Source organism: Meriones unguiculatus, chromosome 7, assembly GCF_030254825.1.
Source record: "Meriones unguiculatus strain TT.TT164.6M chromosome 7, Bangor_MerUng_6.1, whole genome shotgun sequence".
NCBI lineage: Eukaryota > Metazoa > Chordata > Mammalia > Rodentia > Muridae > Meriones > Meriones unguiculatus.
In genome coordinates, this window is record NC_083355.1 from 104877808 (window position 1) to 104887153 (window position 9346).

A 9346-nucleotide genomic window follows, 5' to 3' on the forward strand; every position below is an offset into this window, starting at 1 on the left:
AGGGATGGGGAATAAAGAAATAAACATGTCTTCAGTCATTGATGGCTTTGTTGTCTATGTAGAAATTCAAAGGGATTAGAAAACAAAAAATAAAACCATTCCTGGAACAAATAACTAACTATAGTAGGCCGCAGGATACAAGGTTAATATACAAAAACCAATTGTTCTCCTATATACCTGCAAAGAAAAGCACAGTTTGAACTTAAAAATGTGATGCCAGATCAGTTGTCACCACACACATACACGAAAGGATATACCTGGGTACAAATCTAACCAAACCTGTGTAAGGTCTTACGAGGAAATCTACAAAACTCCAGTGAGTAAAAGTTTAAAAGCATGAGGAACATGAGCAAACTCAGTCTTGCCTCTTCCCAACTCAAAACATGTATTCATTGTAAGCCAAACAGAATTCCCAGCAAACCTTTCTGCCATCGACAAATTATTCTAAAATTTTACGTGGAGAGACAAAGGAGCCAGAGCAGTCGTCAACACAGACTTACTGTAGAGCTATAGTACTTAGGGCCATGGAAGTGGCCAAATCAAATAGAAAAGACCTTTGAGAGCTTTTACCTCAGCTCACTGGCCCAGGCCAGTTTCTAGAAGTACTTCCCTTTCATGATAAGCAACATCAATTTTCATTCCTAAAATATAAAATAAATGCATAGATAAATAAATCCAGGCCACAGAATAGAACCCCCAGGAACTGATTCACTTCAATATAATTAGCCAGTTTTTGACAAAGAGGTAAGGACAACACACTGGAGAAAGAACACTCTTTGGTGCTTGAATAAATTGGATATCAGAAGGTAAAGAGTCTAGATGTGGGCTGGAGAGATGGCTCAAAGGTTAAGAACACTGATTGCTCTTCCAGAGGTCCTGAGTTCAATTCCCAGCAACCACATGGTGGCTCACAACCATCTGCTGTGAGATATGGTCCCTCTTCTGGTGTGCAGGCAGAACATTGTATAAATAATAAATAAATATCTTTAAAAAAAATAAAAAATAGTCTAAATGCAGGCCTTCCTCTCTCCTTCATGAAAACTGATTCAAAATGGGCCACAGATTTAGACACAAAAATGATGCACTATAAACTCCTAGTATGCTTGCTAGTTTTTGTCAACTTGACACAAGCTATGGTCTTTTGAGAGGAAGGAAGCTCAGCTGAAAAAATGCCTCCACAAGTTCAGGCTGGAGGCAGACAGGCCTGTAGGACAATCTCTGAAGTAGTGATTGACGGAGGAGTATCCAGACCATTATGGATAGGAACATCCCTGGGCTGGTGGCCCTGTGAGGAAGCAGGCTGAGCAAGCCATGAAGAGCAAGCCAGTAAGCAGCCAGCACTCCTTCCTGACCCCTGTAATAGCTTTTTGAGCCCTCCCTTGTTTTCTGTCAATGACTGTGACTCAGGATATGTAAGACACAAAATTCTAATGAGTGAAAATTTAAAAGCACAAATTTTAAATTTCCTCCCCAGGTTGCTTTGGAAATGGGATTTCATGACAGTACAAGAAACCCTAAGACACCCTGAATGGATAAAACGCAGATAATATTGGGTTCACCAATAACTTTTTAGAAACAAATCAAAGGCAGCATCCAAGAAAGAAAGACTTGGTACCCTGGACTTCACTAAAGCTAAAGCTCTTTCTCTGAGAGTTACCGTCAGGGGAATAACACAAGTCACGAATGGGAAGAAAACATTTGCAAGAGACATGTCTGAAAAAGGCCCGTCAAGCAGCCTGCAGAGAAAATGTATAATTCAAGTAGAAGAATGAGAAGGACCCAATTAAAAATGGCCCCTACAACCAAAACAGAGGGTAATGGTAGCATTGTTTTGGTTCCAGAGTTCATCCTGGCAGCAAGTGGCAGGCATGATGTCAGGAACAGAAGCTGAGAGTTCACGTCTTCAAACGCAAGCATAAGGCACAGGGGAGAGAGAATGAGTAACTGGAAATGGTGTGGGTCATTAACCTCCCAAAGCCCACCTCCAGTGACATACTTCCTCCGACAAGGCCATACCTTCTGCGTCTCCCCAAACAGTGCCACCAACTCGGGACCAGATTTTCAAATGCTAAAGCCTATGGGGACCATTTCCACCCTTGTGACCCTGCTGTTTGCTGAGCAAAGCTTCTTCCGTTTATTGCTCAGAGATTCCTCAGCAGACATTTGATGCTCTTGGCATTCTCAGCATCCCATGATCCCCACTGTGGCTTCACGTATTGTCCTCTTGAAGGTTCCCTGCAGGGATTTAACCCCCATTACATATTACCTAGCCTCAAGGACTTTTTATTTTTTTCGGTTTATTTGCTTTACATCCCAAGGGTGCCTCCTCCCCCTTCTCTTCCCAGTAGCCCCCCCCCCCTTCCTGGCTACAAGGACTTTTTCCTCAGAATCTTTGGTGGACACCTCCATGACCTTATTAACTCTTGTATTTTGCATGTCTGCAAAACCAGAACCATCAAGCGGATGATACCAAGTTCTATTGCCAGGCTTAGCAATTAGCCAGGGCTTTGCAGACCATGGTTGTGGCCGCCTCTGCCTAGGCAGTTGAATCTGGGAAATGACATTCTTACAATGGCTCTTCTGGGAGCTGGTTACCTGGGAGTCTATCTTTTATTCAAAGGAAAAAAAAATGAAGTGATAACGGCTAGGAACCAAGCACATTAGCCAGCTTTCTATGTTGCTATGATGTTTTATACTTTGGAACCTGTGGTGGATGAGATCCTGCCAAGTCCCTGGCATTCCCTTGAGGTATCTTTTTTGCTCTGCTTCATACTCTCAATTCTCACTGCAAATCTGGCTAAACAGAGAGGATGATAAGCATCCCACAGACCAAATGCTAGCTGTCTTGAAAGTTCCTCTGCCAGGTCAGAGTCCATTTTGCTTTGATTTCAGCTTCACTCAACATTTCAGGACACAGGCAAGCTACAGACAAATGCTTCGCTAGAATGTAACAGAAGTATCCTGTAGTCCAATGACCAATAGATCCTATTCCCATCTGAAACCTCATGAGAGCTCTTTACTACCTGCATTTCATCCGGCATATTGACATCTGAGTTCCCACAAGCACTGCCCATGTCAGCTCTGCTTATAGCATTTTGGGGTTTTCCATGCCTGCACCTTCAAACTTCCAAATCCCTCTCATGAATCAGCTCCGAAGACTTAAGACCCACAAGGTCAGCATTAGTCATAGACGTGACCCTGATCCTCAGGACCAAACCTTCCATATAAGTCCTTTCGCATTACTGTGATCCAAAGCCTGGCAGACAGAAAATAGGAAAGGGATAGTAAATAGGAAAGGGAAAATTTACTTTAGCTCATGCTTTCGAGAGTTCAGCTCGTGACTTCTTAGCCTCATGAGCTTGAGCAGAGCATCAAGGAGGCAGGAGCATGTGGCAGAGAAGAACTATTTACATCACAGATGACAAGAAACAGAAAATAGCCAGCAATCATACTCTTAGTTAAAGTAGCAAAAGTTGGCTCATTTGCACCTTTCAGTCCTTAGACACAAAGAGCTGGCCAGACTCTTGTTGTGTTTCTCCTTGCCTCCACTAACCCTGGCTTGTAACGTATCAAACTCCACTCTTCTCACTAGACTGTATAGCACTTGTGGGCAAGGGTGCGTGAATTGGTTCAACGCACGTGCCCAACTAGTATAATTAATATCAGACACATTATGCTGCTTAATAGATATTTGTCCTTCACCCAAGCTTCCAACTGAAAGAGATGGGCTGTCACCCTCTCTATTTGCATATGAGTACCCCAGGGCTCAGGAAAGCTTTCTGACTTTCCAACAGTCAGCCATCTGGTGATCTGCTCCAAGATGGCGGAGGGACTGCTGAGCAGAACGGGGATTGCCAAGCATTCTTGGCAGCATGAGCTTCTATCTCTGGAGTCCTCTGAGAAGTCCTCTCCTGAAGTAGCACTTCAAAGCTCTCCAGCAACATGTGTTGGCCAGAGGTTAGGGAATAAATTCCTTCAAGTTCCCTCATATCTCCTAAGGGGACTTCATGCTTCTCAGAATCAAGGAGCAGGAGCCCGGGGTACTGTGGGGCAGGGTGATCACAGGGACCATCTCTCTCATCTACTCTTCATGGTGCCTTCATGAGCAATGGTGTCAGATGGTGTACGGCAGCGGGGGGAGCTTCAGACCGCTCTTGTGTAGCGCTTCTCACAGTCCCGAATATGAACAGTGGCCCACCAGTGGTGGCTGGGTGTTTAGCAGGAAATTAGGAAACATTACCCAGAGCCCCAGGGTCTTGTGGAAGAGTAAGGGGAAGGACTGACAGAGCTGGAGGGGTCAAGGACACCACAAGAAGACCTATGTAGCCAACTAACCTGGGCTCATGGGGGACTGAACCACCAACCAAAGAACATGCATGGTCCTAGGCTCCCTGTAGATATGAAGCTGAGGGCTGCATAGTCCTCAAGTGGGTCCTCTAACAACTGGAGCAGGGGCTGTCTCTGACTCTGTTGCCTCCCTCTGGATCCCGTTTCCCTAGCAGGGCTGCCTTGTTGTGCCTCAGTGAAAGAGAAGGCACTTGGCCCTGATGAGACTTGATGCTCTAGGGTAGGTTGGTACCTAGTGTGTGTGTGTGGGGGGGGATTGTTTGGAGGAAGTGGGTGGGAGGGTGGAGACTAGGAAGAGAGGAAGGAGTGGGGTTTCCATTGGGATGCAAAATGAACAAATAAAAAAATTAATGAAGAAAAAAAATGTGTATGCCCACTGCCAAAACAGATTAATAATAACAATTATTAATAGTTATAATTATTTATCCTTTATCATTACATGAATTATTAATCATCACAGTGATGTTGATTAATAATTGCTGTTATTATTTTAAATTGTATGGATGTGTCTACTATGTATGTACACATGAGGGCAGATGTCCCCAGAGGCCAGTGGTATCAGATCCCCCGAAAGCCAGAGTTATAGGTGGTTATAAGCTGTGTAAGGTTGGTGCTGGGAATTGAACGCAGACCCTCTGCAAGTGCTGAACATACTCCTTACTGCTGAGACACCTCTCCAGCTCCCACGTATAAGATATTAACAATAACAAAATCCACCTGAACATCTGACTGCACCATTTACTCTCTCAGTTCATTTCTCCTTTACATCAGCCTAAGAGCCCAAGTCTGTTACACCAGAAAATCTTTCCACCTCAGGCTTGATGGACGAGCTTTGATTGCTCGTCTTAATTTATGAGACATCACCATAATCTTAGTTTTCTTTTGCTGTAACAAAGTACCTAGGGCTGGATAATTTATAAAAAGGAGCGGCTTAATAATCGCCCGATGGGAGGAGCATAGGAGGAGAAGAGGGATGGAGGGAGGGGTTGGGAGGAGACGAGGGAGAGGGCCACAGCCGGGATACAAAGTGAATAAATTGTAATAACTAATAAATAAAAAAATGTTAAAAAAAGAAAAAAAAAACCCGAATGCTGGAGCTTTGGGAGAGTAGCACTGGTGTCTATCTAGCACCGGGCGATGGCCTTGGGAGGAGGAGACAAGGAAGTGGAAAGTGGGGATGTGAGTGGAGGTCTCGTGACAAGAGACAGTGGAAGTGGCCAGCTGAGCTTATAAAAAAACCGTTCTTCCTACAAATAACTCACTTTCGTTAGAAGCGCTCGTTCTTAGCTCCTAAAAATGCCACCATTTCTCAGGTTTGTCACACTGTGGACCAAACCCTAACCTCAATTTTTGGTGGGGAGATACCATCACTCTCATCTCCTTGCTCAGGAGTCCTGGGGAAGGCCACAGCGTTCTGTGTGCACAAAGGATGGATCGGAACTCATTGTATGCTACACCCACCTGCGAACAGCCAAAGCGAAAACCCCGACGAGGCTCACTAACACCTGGAGACACCACCCACTTGAGTTTTAGGTCTTTATTCCCTCAGCACCTGTCCAGAGAGCTGCTTTCCCTCTGACCACCTTCCTTAAAAATAGCTTAGGAGGCTACGGAGATAGCTCAGCCAGTGAAATGCTGCGCAAGCATCAGGATCTGAGTTCGAGGTCCAGAGCTTACGTGTAAAATCCAGATATGCTAACATGTACTTGTAATCCCAGCATTAGGAAAGCAGAGCCAGGTGGGTCTCTGGGACTCAAGGCCACCCAGCCTAGCCAAAATGTCAAATGTCAAGCACCAAACCAACAAAAAATCCTGTTTCTATAAAAGAGGTGGATTGTACTTGGGAAATGATGCTGAGGTTTACTTCTGGCCTACACACACACACACACACACACACACACACACACACACACACACACCACAGCTTATAGTCTCTGTTTTCCTTCCACCACTATTCCTTATTACATCTTCATTTCTTCATGATTTAGTACAAATAATGTTTTTATTATTATTGTTATTATAATAATTATTATTATATTATTTATTATTATTATTACTACTACCATTTGGTTTTTCAAAACAGTGTTTTTCTGTGTAATCCTGGCTGCCTTGGAACTCACTATGTAGACAAGGCTGAACTGAGAAATCCACCTGCCTTTGGTTCACACCACCTCTGACTAAGTTCTTTCTTTTTCTTCCTTCCTTCCTTTTTTCCTTCCTTCCTTCCTTCTTCCCCCCTCCTTCCCTTTCTTTCTTTCCTTCTTTTTTTTAGTTATTTTTATTGTTTGTTTTATGTATATAGATATTTTGCCTGCCTGTATATCTGTATACAACATGCGTGCAAGGCTCACTGAGGTCAGAAGAGGGCACTGGATCCTTTGAAACTGAAGTTAGAGACAGTTGTGGGCTGCCATGCCAGTGCTGGGAATGGACCTCTGGAAGCGCTGTTAATCACGGAGCCTTCGTACTGGCACATATAATTATCTTTCAGCGTCATAATATTCCACCAGAATGTGAGCCTGCTGGCCCAGGCAGCTGGACCCCAGGTCTGCTACTAATGATGCAATATTGTGTTTGCATGTGTTGGGCTAATACTGACCAGGAATCCATTATGTATCAGAGGAGTGGCCTCCTGTGCCAGTGGCTCCCAGTCTGCACCCCCGTGGCTCGGTGAAATAAGGGATAGCGCAACTTGGAGCTTTGACTCCCTCACAGATGACCAAGCATGTAGAGATGAAGGTACTGTGTTGGTTTCCTCAGGAGTGCCACGGCAGGGTGCATACGTGCATGATTGTTAGTTAACTGTCACCTTGATGCAAACTATCCTCATCTGGAAGAGAGAACCTCAACTGAAAAAAAAAATTGCCTCGGTCAGATGGACCTGGAGGAAAGTCTGAGGGGGCATTTTCTTGATTAATAATGGATGGAGAAGGGCCTAGCCCCCTGCAGATGATACCATCCCTGGGCAGGCCGTCCTGGTTCTATAAAAGAATCAAACTGATGGGGCCATGGAGAGCAAGCCAGCAAGCGTCATTCCTTCATGGCCTCCTTCAGCTCTCCCCTCCAGGTTCCTGCCTTGAGTTACTGCCCTGACGTCCCTTCAGGATAGCCTGTGATTAGAATGTGTAAGCTGAATTAACCCCTTCTTCCCCCCAAAAGGCTTTTTATCACATCAATAGAAAGCAGCGTAGTAGCCTAAAGCATGTTTTCTCCCAGAGTCCCGGAAGCTAGGAACCGAAGATGAAGGTCCACGAGGCCACACTGAAGGTGTGAGGGGAGAAGCCTTCCATGCCTTGGCACAGAGCTTCTTTTACATCACCCCAAAGCCTTTGTGCTGAGTGAAGGTCTGGTTCTCTGGCTGTGGCGCTGCTGGGAGACAGAACATTTAGAGAGTGGGACTTGGAGGAAGAAAGGTAGGGCGCTGGATTGCCATTGAAAGGGGACGCTGTCCTCTTCCTTTCTGTTTCTGTTTGTTTGTTTCTGTTCATTTGTTCCCATTTCCCAAGTGCCGTGAGGTGAGCAGCCTCCTTCTCTGTGTGCTCCTGCCATATTGCACCGGGCCAACTTACCATGGCGTGAAACCTCCATGACTGGGAAGCCAGTGTAAGCCCTTTCTCTGTACTAAGTTGATTTTTCTCGAGCATTTTGTCATAGCAGCAGAGAGCCGGCTAGTAGGCTCGGCTCCCGGCCATTGTGACTTCAGTTCCTCCTCTTTCCCTGTGTGTCTGTCTGTGGCTCCGTATCTCAGTCCCTTCCTTTTTCATAAGACACAAGCCATTGGATTTAGGGCTCGCCTTAATTCAGTGTAGCCTCACCTTAACTAAGCGCATCCTCTAAGCTCTCACTGCAACAGGGTCACAGCTTGAGGTTCTGGGTAGACATGAGTTTGGGGCTACATTTCACCCCACCACAACACTAAGGTGGGAAGAGCAATTCTCCCAAGGTTGCAGGGAAGGGTGGGACTCAAGCTCAAGCCTGTTCTGTACAAAGCATGGTCTATTACCTCCCTTCACTGACTCTCGGTTGTCTCCATTTGTGGAATTGAATCAGAGTTTTATTACCTTCAAATTGCTGGGCACAAGCATCCTAACAGCATTTCAGGGGCCGGAGCTCTGGAAATCTCATTTCTGCTGGTCCAAGCCCTCCAGGGATCAACATTTTTCACACTCTTCTCTGGATCCCTGGGACTGGCTGTCTCAGCCAACCCATGGCGAAGTAGTATCCAACCCATGGTTAAGTAGTACCTAACCCACGGTTAAGTAGTACCCAAACCACGGTTAAGTACCCATGGTTGGGAAGTACCATTTCCAAGAACCTGGTCTCCCTCTCACACTCCAAAATGTGAGCTGTGTCGTATGATCGACATACAAATGATTAACAGGCAAACTGGAAAAGGCTGGAGGTTCCGTTACAAAGAACTAAAATCTCCGAAATCCAAAAAAAGTCTATCCACTATCCCACTTCCTGTATCAAGTCTTCAGTATTTCCTTACACGGGCCTGAGGAAGAAAATCTTGTCTTGACTTCTGAGTCGTGTTAGTCCATTTTGTTGCTGTGTCTGCGTGTGCTGTGCACACCTGTGTATCTTACCTCTCTGAGAAAAATCCCGTAGGACAGGCTAGCAGCCTTCCCTTGCTCCAGGGAACGTGACAGTGTCTGTGGCTGCTGTGACACTTTAGTGCCTGGAGAAGCCTCCCTCTCTCGGTTGCTAATCCTTTGGCCAGCTAAGTAATAAGCCAGTTTGCCACTTGCTGGTCCCTGCTTGCTTCTCGCCAGGCCTTTGTACCGGTTTTCCTTCTGCCTAGAACCCTCTTGTCCTTTGGATCTTGATTGACTCGTTCTTTTTCTTCCTTTGGATCTCTGCTTACCTGAGCAGAGCACTTCTGACCTTTCCATCAAGAAATCACATCCTCAAAGCCGCCCCACCAGTCTCCTTTCCTTGGCCTCCACATCAATCTCACCGAATTGCCATAAATTGGTTTGGCTTCTTTTTGCCCCCT